The sequence below is a fragment of the Scyliorhinus torazame genome, chromosome 9 (genome assembly GCF_047496885.1).
Source record: "Scyliorhinus torazame isolate Kashiwa2021f chromosome 9, sScyTor2.1, whole genome shotgun sequence".
Taxonomy (NCBI): Eukaryota; Metazoa; Chordata; class Chondrichthyes; order Carcharhiniformes; family Scyliorhinidae; genus Scyliorhinus; species Scyliorhinus torazame.
In genome coordinates, this window is record NC_092715.1 from 244,246,972 (window position 1) to 244,263,765 (window position 16,794).

The window sequence follows — 16,794 nt, forward strand, 5'->3', positions numbered from 1 at the left end:
AATGGCCGTTGCTCGGTTCTGAGGCTGCTGGGTTGAGCTGCTTACAGGGTAGCAACTAGGAGCGTCTATCTCATAGTGTGCGTTGACTTGGAACTTACTTGGTCTGCTGTAGCTGCTAGGCAGGTCTCTCTCTTCGCTGAGAGCCAAAGCCAAAGGAGCACGTTCTCCCTTGGGGGATACCTTTTATACTCAAAAGGGCTTTGCGCTCTTTTGGGCGGGCCTTGAACTTGGCCTCAACTAATTGGGTCTTTCCCAATCATCGATATCGATTTTCCTCCAATAGAGGGGTGGTTCCCTGATCGCTGGGCGTGTCCTGGTGACTGTCAGTCAGCTTTGTCTTAGCTACTTCTGGCGCCGGAGAGTCTGTCCTAACATTGTGTATCTAAATGTTTCCCTTTTGTCCCCGGAGATGGCTCATTAGTATGTAAATCGTTTGTTAGTTTCTGTCCTGTCTGAGCGTTTAAAGTTCTAATCAACAGACAGAGCTTGCACCTGCTTGTTTCTTAGCATTGTCCAATTTTCCCTGCAGTCTTTGCAAGTGTCCATTTTGTAAACGGGACGTGGCCATCCCAGATGGCTACACACCCTCCTTGTGATCCTCAATGCGAAGCATGAAGGATCACATTACCATGGCGTCTTCATCCTCTGATCCCAGGGGCACCCATGCTTAGGCACTACACTGTCCTATCCTATGCAACACAATTTTACCTAAACCATTTTAAATACATTCATTATCAAAAATTCTACGGGGCGCTATGACATTAATACATGCATTACAGAAAAATAAAAAACTGGAACCTCTAACTATTCTCAATAAACTATCCTCATTTAAACAATCCAAAAATACAAACAATCCAAAAATAATCTATACATCTTAAACTGTACAAAATAGCAGCACCCAAATTTCTCTGGCCTGGCAGTCAGACACAGAGGTTTACATCTCTTTATTCCATAGACTACATTAAACAAAATGGATGCTCTTTAATCCATCCCAATGGGTTCGGGGGTCTGGTGAAATCCGAAAATGGGGGACCTAAATCTGTATACTGGGGTGCGAGAGCGATATGCTCTCTTTCGCCATTTCCTGACTCTAAACGTTTGCACAACAGTGCAAAGTATCGCCAGCACTAAGAGTGCTTCGACTACATATGAGAGTGAGTACCAGGTGATAAACCTATCACACCAGGTCGGGGCATTGCTAGCTGTCACTGGGCTAGTTATCTCGGGGTTCCGTGTATTGCAGGGGTGAGAGTCGTTTACGGTTTGTGTGGTAGGGGTCAGGGGGGTAGCGTCCGTGCGCAACTGAAGGGATCCCGCTAAGGTCCATGTGAACACGAAGGCTGTCTTCATCTTTGTCAGACTTCTTCTTTGTCTTCTTCTGGGGTTCCTGGGTTTCTGGAGTTCTGTGAACACAAGCATAATTTCTGTTATTATCTTGCTGAAGATCTCGTATGTCTGTCTGTCTGTCATTTACTGCCAATTTCCCTTTATAATTGGTCACCATCTGTGACTCCCTCATTTAAAAAAAAACAAACGAACATTTGGACAAGACATCTAAGAAAATACTGCCGTACTGCTAGCCGTCTCGCAGCCTGTGTGATTTACCATCCCAGTGTTTGAGGATGTAAATAGCATAGGGAAGCAACCTAAGGGTTGCCAAAACCAAACAAAAGAATTTCGAACGTAACGAGCCAAAGTGGGGTGCGTATGGGCCGTGGCGGGTAAGAAATGGGTGGAATCCCCGGGTAGGACGGTGATCAATGCCGTATGTGCTCTACCCGAGCGTAGCTGACCAGAGGGGGGTCCTCAGGCAGGGCGGGGACCAATGCCGTTTCTCCACTGCCTGAGCAACCGGCAAGAATGGGTAAGAATGTGGTCATGGTGGGGGGCTGCCTCTCGAATTAGGAGAGCAACTATGAGACGGGTTCTGTCGACAGACTAGTTCGTCTGAACTATTGTCTGGGACAAACTTGTACCTTTAACAAGGTTCTGGTGACAAACTAGTTCCTCTGAACTATTGTCTGGGACAAACTTGTTCCATTAACAAGTTTCTGGGGACAAACTAGTTCCTTTAACAGCCATTGGCCGTGCAATTGGTGCATTGGTGACGTGGGGCCGTGAAAAAACTTTCCGAGTTTACACACAACACTTAATGATAACATTAACGAACAAACATTCAACAAATATGGTGCAGGTTCCATCAGAAAGGACACCGTCTCTCTCCATCGGTTCCTTTTTTCGCCATCATCTGGACACCTCACTGCTCAATAGCGAACAGGGTCGCAAAGGGATTCGTTTGGTGGGAGTCAGACTCGAAGTCATCATCGTCTCCCGGCTGCCAAACACTTGTCTGCAGTAACCGTGCTAAAGCTGCTTGGGGCGAATTGGGGTACATCTCATCATTCCGGATGAGACTGAACAAATTGTCTCGGTGCCAGAATTATGTGTCGAGGTTGGAGCTACTATGCTTCAATCCGTAATCATCGGGCGGTGGGTCTGGGTCAGGGGCTTTGATATATGTGATTTCAAATGGGTCTCTGGAATCATGCTCAGATTTTCTGGGAGTGGGGCCTGGTGCAGGGGTGTAGTCGTAATTGGTGTGCTGTGGCTGTCGTCATCTTGATTGCTATCACTGTCACTGTCGCTGCTGGTTGAGGGAAGGGAGAGGCGGAGTCGTGCTTCTGGGGGCGGAGTTGAAGTCGTGTCTGAGGACGGGCTGGAGTGATTGGGGGAGGGTGGGAATACGTCATCTGTGGGTGGGGCGTGATCGTCTGCTGCTGCGAGCAGGATGTGGTGTGTGTGGCTATTCTGTGAACCGTAAGCCTTGAGCTGGTTTATATGAAACCACGCAGACTTACCATTGGGATAGGTTATTTTGTATAGTGAGGGGCTGACTTTGTCCGAAATGGAGTACGGTCCGGAAAATTTGGGGGAGAGGAATGAACTGGGGTTGTAAAGGGAAAGCATAACTTGTTGCCCTCCTGTAAACTGAGTGGCGTGTACTGTTTTGTCGAAACAGGCCTTGCTCTGTTTCTTCCCGGTTCCAAGTCTCACTGCTGCGGCAAGTTGGGCTGCCTTTATGTTCTGTACTAGTTGTGTGAGGGCTGTAACTGCGGGCCTGACCAAATCCAGTCCTAGTACATACTCTGTGCCTTTCATGGGGCATCCAGTCATGAGGGTGTGGGGGGTGAAACCTGTGGATGTAGCTACTGTGTTTCTTAAAAACATCAAAGCAAATGGGAGTACTGAATCCCAGTTGCTATTATTTTGCTGCACCATTTTCCTGAGGGTGGCTTTCAATGTCCTATTCATTCGTTCTACAATACCACTTGACTGGGGGTGGTATGCGATATGGAACTTTTGTCTAATGCCGAAAATCGTGAGGACGTTTTTCATGATACGTCCGGTGAAATGGGAGCCTTGATCGGACTCTACACTGCGTGGGAGGCCCCATCTTGTAAAGATGTGGTGTGTTAATATTTTAGCCGTCGTCTTGGCCGTATTAGTTCTTGATGGAAATGCTTCCACCCATTTTGTGGAGGTGTCTATGACCACCAACACATACTTGTAACCATTTCTGCACGGGGGGTAGAGGTCCTATATAATCTATCTGGAGATTTGTCCAGGGTCCATTAACGGGACGGGTATGGCTAAGTTGAGCCTTTTTAGCATATCTGTCCGGATTGTTCTGGGCACAGATTAAACAATTCTCTACGTAGTGTGTGACATCGGTTTTTAAATCGGGCCACCAGCAAAGCGGTCTGAGGTGGGTTAGGGTGGGTTCAATTCCTTGGTGTCCATGATTGTCATGGAACTGACAAATGATCTGGTTCCTGTCCTGGCTGGGAACGATATAAATGCCATCCTTTAAAATCACACCGTCGTGTGTGGTGATTGCGTTTTCAAACTTGTCGTACGGGGCTGGGAAGGTTCTCTTTAAAACTTCCCTGAGTTTCTCGTCCTCTTTCTGGGCCTTCGCTAAATCCTGAATGTTGGTCTGTGAGACCTGAACAGCGTGTAGTGGGGTGGTTTCCGGGGGGGGGGGTTCCAGAAATAACCATGCCTGGAGCCTGCCTTCGCTAGGGCGTCTGCTTTAACGTTACCAGGGGGGGAAGAACGGTGATGACTGCGAACCTTAGTTATGCCGTATTTCCTATCCTTCGCTGTCTCTAAGATATGGCGGAGTAATGGGGCTGAGGGTAGGGGTTTACCGTCCGCAGAAACAAATCCTCTTGTTTCCCAGTGGTAGGAACTCTGTCAAACTATTGCAGACATACAAGCTATCTGAGTAGATGTCTGCTGGGGTCGGGAACGAGTCTTGGTGGTCTACAATATACGGAATTGCTGCCAGCTCTGCTGCCTGCGAGCCGAAGTGTCCTGGCAACTTCAAGGAAATTTCATCTAGGGCCCGTCCCTGCGCGTCCTCCACATATATACCACAACTGGTCATTCTCTTTCCATTTACCATTGTGGATGAGCCATCCACATAAATCCTTACGGGTGCGCACGTGTCTGTGGGCTGGGGTCTCTGGGGTGTACTGCCTGTTTTCCTGGGGGGTGTTTTGGGAATAAATGGGCCTGTGTTCTGTTTCGTGGTGATGATCTCACATTCATGAGGGGTTCCTGCATACTGCAGATTATCGGCAAGGAATGTGTGGGTTTTGGTTCTCTTTACTGTGATGTCCCGTCCCTGCAAAAGAAGGGTCCAACGGGCTGTGCGAATTTGGCTGACTGTGCCATCTTTAAGTCGGCCGTCTAACAATAGCTGTGTTGGGGTGTGTTCTGTGAGGATGGTGATGGGGTTGAGTCCTGTAATGTAGGCGAAGTATTGTACTGCCCAAAAAACTGCGAGCAGGTGCCTTTCACAGGCAGAAAATCCTTGCTCTACAGGGCCTAACATGCGTGAGGCGTATGCTACGGGGCATAACTGGTCGTGACGTTCCTGGAGGAGCACGGCCGAAAGGGATCGTTCGGTGTTTGCTACCTCTATAGCGTACGGGGAATGTGGATCTGGGACCTGTAGTGCGGGGGCTGTGCTGAGTGCTCTTTTTAAAGCGTCCACGGCAACTGTATGCTGTGGAAGCCATTCCCAAGGTGCCTGCTTCTTGAGAAGTTCGGAAAGGGGCGCTGCTTTAGTGGCAAAACCGTCAATATGGTTTCAGCAGTAACCAACTAGTCCTAAAAATGACCGGAGGGCTGAGATATTGTGGGGAAGGGGCAATTTGACGATTGAATCAATTCTCTTGTGCTCGATCTCACGTTTACCATGAGTGATCACTGTTCCCAAGTAAATCACTTTTTATTTCAGAATCTGGGCCTTCTTGGGGTTGACATTACAACCAATTTCTTTTAGGAGTGCTAGGAGTTCGACGAGAAGCGAAATGTGCTCTCCCTTTGTGTCTGTCTGTAGTAACAAGTTGTCTACATACTGGACCAGACAATCGGGGCGGGAAAATTTTGCTAATCCATTTGCCAGCTGTCAGTGGAAAATGGAGGGGGAGTTGTGGAAGCCTTGTGGAAGGCACGTTCACGTGTACGTGTACTTGGAATGTAAAGGCGAATTTGTACTGGCGCGCTTTAGCCAATGGAATGGACCAGAAGCCATTACTAATGTCCAAAACCAAAAAAAAACTTGACTGGAGTCCCTGTTTGAGCATGGTCTCCGGACTCGTGGCTACGGTGGGGACTGCTGCTGAGGTTACTTTGTTCAGTTCCCGCTAATCAATGGTCAGTCGCCATGATCCATCCGGTTTCCTGATGGGCCAAATCGGTGCGTTGTTTGTGGAGGCTACTGATCTGAGTACGCCTTGATCCAACAAACTCTCTATTACTTTGGAGATTTCTCCCTCTGCTTCCTAGGGAAATCAGTACTGCTTCTGGGGTTTAGGGTCGGGACCTGTAACATTCACAAAGCCAGCCAAACTGCCACAGTCATGCTTGTGCTGTGCAAATACTGCTTTGTGTTCCTGTAGGACTGCCCTAACCTGTTTGTCTGCACTAATGGCTCGAGGATCGAACCAGAAGTCTCCTACTGAGCTAATCCTATTTACGTATTCTCCTACTGTGAGCGGGGGCTTGTGCTGCCTTTGCCATTTTCCATACACACTTGTTCACTGGGTCAAAAGAGAGGTTATGGGAGCTCATGAAATCGATCCCAAGGATATGTTCTGCTGTCTGGGGCAGATTAACTAAAACTACGGGGTACTTGGTCGTGATGTTACCTACCTGTATTCCTATAGGGGCTGTGATGTGTCCCTGTTGTAAATGGCCTGTAAAGCCACTGAGTGTGATGGTGTCTGTTGTGGGCCACGTGTCTCGCTGAAACATCGTGGAGGAATTGAGTGTGGTGCGGGACCTTCCTGTGTCCCAAAGAAATTCCATGGGTTGTCCCCAAACTTTGCCTGCTACTACCGGTCTACCGGACTTGTCCCAAAGGGTGTCGCAGACCCAAGTTGGGGAGCCCGAACACCGTCAGTCGGTGCCGTTCATGTCTGTACTCCCTGAACGGGCGCTAACGTTATGGATCGGCTTTGCCCTATTCTTGTTTAGTCTGTTGGTTTCTCTGCTGCTTCTGGGGCGCATTGCACTCTCGTGCAAAGTGTCCTAGCTGTCCACAATTATAACATTCTTGAGGTTTTGGCTGGGGCTGGCTGTTCCTGCCCTCATTTACCCATGCTGGGTTCTGGTGTACCTTAACTGGGTTCATTTCTGCCTGCTCTTCATCGGGCGTTATAAATGCGGTTTTGCCTGCAATTGATTGCTCCCAAGCGCGGGTCAATCTCTTCAAAACCCATTTTTCATTGTGGGCCTCATCTGAGGGGTCATAATTTGCGCAAGCTTTTTGTCCTGCTTCTGTGGCGTGGGAGACTAGAATTCGGGTCCATTTGGCCATATTATCTGGGGACAAATGGGCACGGGCTAACTCTCCGAAAACTGCTGTAAACAGGATTCATGGGGGTGTGTTCTGCCTGTTCGGTTGGGCGTTGGGGCGCTTTCCTTTTCTGGGGTTTTTCCTGCGTACATGTCCCATGTACATATCTATGGGTAGTCTCGTTCAACTCCTGCCAATCGGGGCCGTTTTCTTGATCTAACTGGGGTCCGAATGTACTCTGAAATCCATTTTGAACGGAAAGCAGAGATTGCAATTCTGCAATTTGCTTCTGGCACTTTGCATGGTCTACGGAGCTCTGCCTTTGTTCCGTTGTGGAAGTATGGAGTGCTGTAGGGCTGCTTTTAAATTGTTGCACTGTTTCTGCAATTTCTCAGCTTGCTGTTCTGTTTCTTGTCTTACCAAGACCGCACGTTGCGTGTCCTGGTAGCCCTTATCGTATTGCGTCTGAAAACTGTTCAAATGTGCAAGACAAGACCGATGTGCCCCTTGGCATCATCCACCTCTCTGTCCCTTGCTGCTTACTGCTCTTTCAGATCTCGATTCTCTTTCTCTACCTCACTCATGTTGACCTCACTGGTTCTGTCTCTCTCTTCTATCTCTCTACGGAGCGTCCTAACAACCTCATCTGTGCCTCGCAATTGTGCCAAACAGGACACGATTGTCATCGGCTTGCGAGCTTTTCCCAAGCTCGTCTTGTAGATCTCTGACAGGTTCTCCCACCAAGTATGTCCTATACTCCCGGGTCCTGTTTCCTCATTATCACGGAATTCACTCCAAAGGGGCCATCCTTTCCCTTTGAGATATTTTCTGATCTCTTCTTCCCATATGGGACACTGTCCTACTCTACTGGTCGCTGTGATCTCAAATTCCTGGGGGTTCATAAGGTGTTCCATTGCCTTCATTGCCATTTTCTCTACTAGGATCTCTACTGAATTTGGAACAGGGGGTGATAAAGTGGTGATGTAAACACGGGTACGGCTTACGCTAATTTCCGGCCTACAAAACTCCAGACAGTTTTTCGTAACAAAATCTCTCAGGTTTACCTTATATCCCTGTTCGTACGCATGCATTAACACACTTCCGAATCTCAGAGGCTTGATCAGTACTGTTTTGACGCTTGTGGGTTTTTTTCTGTTCCCATTGGATTCTCAATTCAAATTTTGGGTTCTCTTGCACCAATCCCCTTAAGGCAAATTTCACCCTCTCCAATTTAATAACCCCCACCATATCGTTGATCCAGGATGCCACACTTGGGGGTCTTGCATCCTTCCACTGAAGAAGAATCCTTCGCCGGGCTACCAGGGACGCAAAGGCCAGAATACCGGCCTCTTTCGCCTCCTGCACTCCCACCTCCTCTGCCACCCCAAATATTGCGAGCCCTCAGCCCGGCTTGACCCTGGAACCTACCACCCTCGACACCGTCCTCGCTACACCCATCCAAAAGTCCTCCAGCGCTGGGCACGCCCAGAACATGTGGGTGTGGTTTGCTGGGCTCCCTGAGCACCTAACACACCTGTCCTCGCACCCAAAGAACCGGCTTATCCTTGCCCCGGTCATGTGAGCCCTAAATTGTATGAGGCTGAGCCTCGCGCAAGAGGAGGAAGAGTTCACTCTCCCCAGGGCATCCGCCCACGTCCCCTCGTCAATCTCCTCACCCAACTCCTCCTCCCACTTACCCTTTAGCTCCTCCCACTTACGCTTTAGCTCCTCCACCGAGGCCTCCTCCTCCTCCTGCATCACCTGATACGTAGCCGAGATCCCCCTCTCCAACCCGCACCCCCGACAGCACCCTGTCCTGGACCATGCGTGGCGGCAAAAGTGGGAACTCCACCACCTGCCGCCGAACAAACGCCCTTACCTGCATATATCTGAAGGTGTTCCCCGGGGGGAGCCCGAACCTCTCCTCCAGCTCACCCAGGCTCGCGAACTTCCTGTCCACAAACAGATCCCCCATCCTTCTAATACCTGCCCTGTGCCAGCTCTGGAACCCTCCGTCCATCCTCCATGGGGCAAACCGGTGGTTCCCCCGAATCAGGGACTACACCGAGGCCCCCACCTCCACCCTGTGACGTTTCCATTGCCCCCAAATTTTGATGGTAGCCGCCACCACCGGGCTTGTGGTTTACCTCGTTGGAGGAAGCGGCAGCGGCGCCGTCACCAGCGCCTCCAGGCTCGTGCCCACACAGGAAGCCATCTCCAGCCTCTTCCATGCTGCCCCATCCCCCTCCATCACCCACTTACACACCATCGCCATGTTGGCAGCCCAATAATACCCACAGAGGTTAGGCAGCGCCAACCCCCCCCCCAGCCCTGCACCGCTCCAGGAACACCCTTCTCGCCCTCGGGGTCTTCTGCGCCCACACACTCCCCATAATGCTCCTATGAACCCGCCTGAAGAAGGCCTTAGGGATCAGAATGGGGAGGCATTTGAACAGGAACAAAAATCTCGGGAGCACCGTCATTTTAACTGACTGCACCCTACCCGCCAGGGAGAGTGGCAGCACGTCCCACCTCTTAAACGCCTCCTCCATTTGCTCCACCAGTCTCGTGAAGTTAAACTTATGCAGGACCCCCATACTCCTAGCCACCTGGTCCCCCAGATACCTGAAACTCCTCTCTGCCCTTTTAAGTGGGAGCTCACCAACCCCCCCTCTTCTGGTCCCCAGGGTGAATAACGAACAACTCGCTCTTCCCCATATTGAGCTTATACCCAGAGAAATCCCCAAACTCCCTGAGAATCCTCATCACCTCCGGCATTCCCCCCACCGTGTCCGCCACATATAACAGCAAATCGTCCGCATAGAGCGACACCCGATGTTCCTCCCCATCCCGCACCAGCCTCCTCCAATTCCTCGACTCCCTCAATGCCATGGCCACGGGCTCAATCGGCAGCGCAAAGAGCAGGGGGGACAGAGGACACCCCAGCCTCGTCCCCCGGTGTAACCGAAAATACTCTGACCTCCTTCTGTTCGTGGCCACACTCTCCACCGGGGCTTCATACAGCAACTTAACCCACCTGACAAACCCCTCCCCAAACCCGAACCTTTTCAGCACCTCCCACAGGTACCCCCACTCTATCCTATCAAAGGCTTTCTCCGCATCCATCGCCGCCACTATCTCCGCCTTCCCTTCCACCGCCGGCATCATTATAACATTCAAGCGCCTCCGTACATTCGTATTCAGCTGTCTCCCTTTCACGAACCCCGTCTGATCCTTGTGAATGATCTGCGGCACACAGTCCTCTATCCTCGTGGCTAAAATCTTCGCCAACAACTTTGCATCTACATTTAGGAGTGAGATCGGCCTGTATGACCCACATTGTAGAGGATCCTTGTCCCGTTTCAGGATCAAGGAGACCAGTGCCCGAGACATCGTCGGGGGCAAAGCCCCTCCTTCCCTTGCCTCGTTAAAGGTCCTTACCAACAGAGGGCCCAGCAGGTCCGCATACTTCTTATAAAATTTGACCGGGAACCCATCTGGCCCCGGTGCCTTCCCCGTCTGCATGCTTCCTATCCTTTTGACAGGACGAAGCCCCTCCACCTGTCCCTCCTCCACCCTCGGGAATCTCAACCGGTCCAGAAAGCGACCCATCCCTCCCTCCTCCAGTGGGGGCTCGGACCGATACAGTTCCTCGTAGAACTCCCTGAAGACCCCATTGATACCCACCCCACTTCGCACCATGCTCCCTCCCCCATCCTTAACTCCCCCGATCTCCCTAGCTGCCTCTCGCTTCCGAAGCTGGTGTGCCAGCATCCGGCTCGCCTTTTCTCCGTATTCATATACCGCCCCCTGCGCCTTCCTCCACTGCGCCTCCGCCTTCCTGGTGGTCAACAGATCGAAATCGGCCTGGAGGCTACGCCGCTCCCGAAGCAATCCCTCCTCCGGGACCTCCGCGTACCTCCTGTCCACCCTCACCATCTCCCCCACCTGCCTCTCCCTCTCTCTCTTCTCCCTCCTCTCCTTATGGGCACTAATGGAGATCAGCTCTCCCCTGACCACCGCCTTCAGCGCCTCCAGACTAATCCCACGTGGACCTCCCCATTGTCATTAGCCTCCAGGTGCCTCTCTATGCACCCTCGGACCCGCCTGCACACCTCCTCATCCGCCAGCAATCCCACCTTTAAGCGCCACAGCGGGCGCTGGTCCCTCTCCTCCCCCAGCTCGAGGTCTAACCAATGCGGAACGTGATCGGAAATGGCTATCGTCGAGTACTCAGTATCTTCCACTCTCGGAATCAGCGCCCTACTCATAACAAAGAAGTCAATCCGGGAATCGGCCTTGTGGACATGGGAGAAGAATGAGAATTCCCTGGCCCCCGGCCTCGCAAACCTCCATGGGTCCCCCCTCCCATCTGATCCATGAACCCCCTCAGCACCTTGGCTGCCGCTGGCCTCCTACACGTCCTAGACCTGGAGCGATCTAGTGCCGGGTCCAGCACCTTGTTGAAATCCCCCCCCATTATCAGGCCCCCTGTCTCCAGGTCCGGAATCCGGCCCACCATCCACCGCATGAACCCCGCATCGTCCCAATTCGGGGCATATACATTGACCAACCACCCGCTCCCCCTGCAGCTTGCCACTCACCATCACATACCTACCGCCATTGTCTCCCACAATTTTGACGCCTCGATCGACACTCTCTTCCCCAAGATCACCACCCCCCCCCGATTTTTTTCATCCAACCCCGAATGAAACACCTGGCCTACCCACCCCTTTCTCAACCTTACCTGATCTGCCACCCTCAGGTGCGTCTCCTGAAGCATGGCCACATCTGCCTTCAGCCCCTTCAGGTGCGCGAACACCCAGGCCCGTTTGATTGGCCCGTTCAGTCCTACGTTCCAGGTTATCAGCCGGATCATGGGGCTACCCACCCCCCCCTCCCCCACCGACTAGCCATATCCCCTCCTAGGCCAGCCACGTACCCGTGCCCCATGCACGGCCTGTTCCCCACAGCGGCAGACACCCGCCCCGACCTCCTCTACCGACTCCAGCTCCCCCGTGGCCATTCCAGCAGCAACCCGGTTCCCCCCACCCCTATTAGCCCCCTCTCCCCCCCAGCTAGGTCCCCCCCTAGCTGCATTGCTCCGCCGACTCCTGCTGACCCCGGCCACTCCCTCCCCCCCCCCCCCGCATTGCCCACCAGCAGGCTCTCCCCTTCCCCCTTCCACTCCCAGCGCGGGAAAAAGCCTGCGCTGCCCAGCTCCGGCCCCGTCCCTTCAGGCCTTAACACGGGAAAAAGCCCGCGCTTTCCACTCGCCTGGCGCCGCCTCCTTTGGCACGGCTCCCTTTTCAGGCCCGGTCGTTTCAGGCCGTTTACCTGCCCCCCTCCACGAGCCCACCCGGCGGACCCAACCGAAACAGTGCCCAACCAACCCCCGAAAAACAAAGAACCAACAATGAACAAAGAACCCCCCTCAAAATACAACACAACAATCCCCAACTATCCCTTCACTGCGGCCCCCCGTCCCTGACCCTCAGTCCAATTTTTTGGCCTGGACAACGGCCCACGCCCCTCCGGGGACTCAAAATAATGATGTTGGTCCTTATAGGTGACCCACAGACACGCCGGCTGCAGCATGCCGAACTTCACCCCTCTCCTGTGGAACATTGCCTTCGCCCAATTGTACCCGGCCCTCTTCTTCGCCACCTCCGCACTCCAATCATGGTAGATCCGGACCTCCACGTTCTCCCACCTGCTGCTCCGCTCCTTCTTGGCCCACCTTAGCACGCACTCCCGATCAGGACCACTGTTGTTTGTGATATACATAAATGATCTGGAGGAAGGTATAGGTGGTTTGATTAGAAAGTTTGCAGATGACACTAAGATTTGTGGAGTAGCAGATAGTGAAGGGGACTGTCAGAGAATACAGCAGAATATAGATAGATTGGAGAGTTGGGCGGAGTAATGGCAGATAGAGTTCAATCCGGGCAAATGTGAGGTGATGCATTTTGGAACATCCAATTCAAGAGCAAACTATACGGTAAATGAAAAAGCTCTGGGGAAAATTGATGTACAGAGAGATCTGGGTGTACAGGTCCATTGTACCCTGAAGGTGGCTGCACAGGTCGATAGAGTGGTCAAGAAGGCATACAGCATGCTTGCCTTCATCGGAAGGGGTATTGAGTACAAGAGTTGACAGGTCATGTTACAGTTATAAAAGACTTTGGTTCGGCCACATTTGGAATACTGCAGACAGTTCTGGTCGCCACATTACCAAAAGGATGTGGATGCTTTGGAGAAGGTGCAGAGGAGGTTCACCAGGATGTTGCCTGGTGTGGAGGGCGCTAGCTATGGAGAGAGGTTGAGTAGATTAGGATTATTTTCTTTAGAAAGACGGAGGCTGAGGGGGGACCTCATTGAGGTCTACAAAATCATGAGAGGTATAGACAGGGTGGATAGCAAGAAGCTCTGACATGGTTAACCAGATTGCACAGTACCGGGTCTTCTCAATGGTGGACCTGAAATCCGCTTACCACCAGCTCCCCATCCGTAAATCGGACCGTCCATACACCGCCTTCGAGGCAGACGGCAGTCTATATCAGTTCCTTAGGGTCCCCTTCAGCGTCACTAACGGGGTCTCGGTCTTCCAAAGGGAGATGGACCGAATGGTCGAGCGGTACGGTTTGCGGGCCACGTTTCCGTACCTAGACAATGTCACCATCTGTGGCCATGATCAGCAGGACCACAACGCCAACCTTGTTAAATTTCTCCACACCGCTACTCTCCTAAACCTCACTTACAACAAGGAGAAGTGTGTGTTCAGCACGAACCGCTTAGCCATCCTCGGCTATGTGGTCCAGAACGGAGTTCTGGGGCCCGATCCCGACCGCATGCGCCCCTTCATGGAGCTCCCCCTCATGGAGCTCCCCCTCCCCCACTGCCCCAAGGCCCTCAAATGCTGCCTGGGGTTCTTTTCATATTACGTGCAGTGGGTCCCAAACTATGCGGCCAAGGCCCGCCCACTCATACAGTCCACCCAGTTCCCCCTGATGGCTGAGGCCCAACAGGCCTTCGCCGGATCAGAGCTGATATTGCCAAGGCCACAATGCACGCTGTAGATGACACACTGCCCTTCCAAGTAGAAAGCGACGCATCAGACGTCGCCCTTGCCGCCACCCTCAATCAGGCAGGCAGGCCCGGGGGATTCTTTTCCCGCACCCTTCATGCCTCTGAAATTCGGCACTCATCCGTCGTAAAAGAAGCCCAAGCTATCGTTGAAGCTGTGCAGCATTGGAGGCATTACCTGGCCGGCAGGAGATTCACTCTCCTCACTGACCAACGGTGGGTAGCCTTTATGTTCAACAACACACAGCGAGGCATGATCAAAAATGATAAAACCTTGCGGTGGAGAATCGAGCTCTCCACCTATAATTACCAGATTAGGTATCGCCTTGGCAAACTCAATGAGCCAACAGACGCCCTATCCCAAGGTACATGTGCCAGCGCACAGGTAGACCGACTCCGGACCTTGCACGACAGCCTTTGTCACCCAGGGGTCACAAGGTTGTACCACTTCATTAAGGCACGAAATTTGCCCTACTCCGTCGAGGAAGTAAGGACAATTAGCAGGGACTGCCAGGTCTGTGCAGAGTGCAAACCGCACTTCTACCGGCCGGACCGCGCGCGCCTGGTGAAGGGCTCCCGCCCCTTTGAAAGTCTCGGCATGGACTTCAAAGGCCCCCTGCCCTCCCCCGATCATCACACATATTTCCTCAGTGTGATCGATGAGTACTCCCGGTTCCCCTTCGCCATCCCTTGCCCCGACATGACGTCTGCAACCGTCATTAAAGCCCTCAATTCGATCTTCACTCTGTTTGATTTCCCCGCCTACATCCACAGTGACAGGGGATCCTCATTCATGAGGGATGAGCTGCATCAGTTCCTGCTCAGCAGGGGTATCGCCTCCAGCAGAACGAGAAGCTACAAACCCTGGGGAAACAGACAGGGAGAAAGGGAGAATGGGATGGTATGGAGGCCCGTCCAGCTGGCCTTACGGTCCAGAAATCTCCCGGCCGCCCGCTGGCAAGAGGTCCTCCCTGATGCACTACATTCCATTCGCTCGTTACTCTGCACATCCACTAACAATATGTGAACGTCTTTTTGCCTTCCCCAGGAAGTCCACATGTCGCTCCCGACTTGGCTCACAGCTCCGGGAACCGTGCTTCTCCGTAAACATGTGCGACTCCACAAGGCGGAGCCATTGGTGGAGAGGGTACACTTGCTTCACGTAAACCCCCAGTACGCCTACGTGCCGTTCCCTGACGGCCGCCAGGGTACTCTCTCCCTCAGGGACCTGGCACCAGCAGGTTACACCCCCACACCACCCCCGTCGCCCCCGGCCCCTCCCTCCCCTCCCCCGTCGCTCGCAACACCACCACCCCCAGGACCGTCCATCCTCCCCCTGCCCACGCCCGTCGATGAAGAGGATTTCGGCACGCTCCCGGAGTCACCCTCGACCAGGTCAGCACCAACATCGCCGTCACCAGTTCGTCGCTCTCAAAGGACCATCAAGGCCCTGGACCGGCTGAACCTCTGACTGGCCCACAGGATGCCAAGAGACCTTTGTTTTGCTCTGTAAATATTAAAATCATGATCGTATATAGTTATCCACCACCCCCGCCGGACTCAATTTTAACAGCGGGTGAATGTGGTAAACCACTGTTGTACTTATATTAGAGGTTGTACTGTAGTACAACCTCTAATATAAGTTCTAGTAGTTCTAGTGTAGAACCTGCACTACAGGTTCGCCTGTGGCCCTGCCTGCTGGCTCCGCCCAGGAGGCAGGGTATAAATATGCGTGTCCTCCAGCTCGCAGCCATTTCGCCTGCTGCTGTGTGAGACCACACATCTGATACCAAGCCTCAATTTGGATTCAACTTTCGTCTTTAAGTCAAATTGATCGTGCCTCACAAGTATTGGTAGTCCGGTCTGGGGAAAAGAAATGAATGGTGGCGGACTATAGTCAGACCATAAACCGTTTTACGCAACTCGATGCGTACCCACTTCCCCGCATAGCAGAAATGGTTAACCAGATCGCCCAATATCGGGTATTCGCCACGGTTTACCTAAAATCCGCCTATCATCAGCTCCCTATCCGCCCGGAGGACCGCCTCTACACGGCCTTCGAAGCAGCCAGTCGGCTTTTTCACTTCCTCAGGGTCCCTTTTGGCGTCACAAATGGGGTCTCCGTTTTTCAAAGGGCGATGGACCAAATGGTGGACCAGTACGGCTTACGGGCTACATACCCGTACTTGGACAATGTCACCATCTGTGGCCATGACCAGCAGGACCACGATGCAAACCTAAAAAAGTTCCCCCAGACCGGCCGGGCCCTCAATCTGACCTACAACAAAGAGAAATGCGTTTTCCACACAACCCGACTAGCCATCCTCGGCTACGTCGTGGAAAACGGGGTCCTAGGCCCAGACCCCGACCGCATGTGCCCTCTAAAGGAACTTCCCTTCCCCGCAGCCTCAAGGCACTCAAACTGCGCTTGGGGCTCTTTTCCTATTTTGCCCAGTTGGTCCCCAGATATGCGGACAAAGCCTGACCACTCATTAAGACCACGTTTTTTCCGCTGACGGCTGAGGCCCAGTCGGCCTTCAGTCGTATCAAGGCCGATATCATCAAGGGGGCCATGCACGCGGTGTTCGAAACCATCCCCTTCCAGGTAGAAAGCGATGCATCAGACGTCACCCTGGCTGCTACCCTCAACCAGGCAGGCAGGCCAGTAGCCTTTTTCTCCCGAACCCTCACCGCCTCAGAAATTCGGCACTCTGCAGTCGAGAAGGAGGCACAAACCATTACGGAGGCCGTGCGGCACTGGAGGCACTATCTAGCCGGTAGGAGGTTCGCCCTCGTCACCGACCAACGGTCGGTAGCCTTCATGTTTGATAACGCAC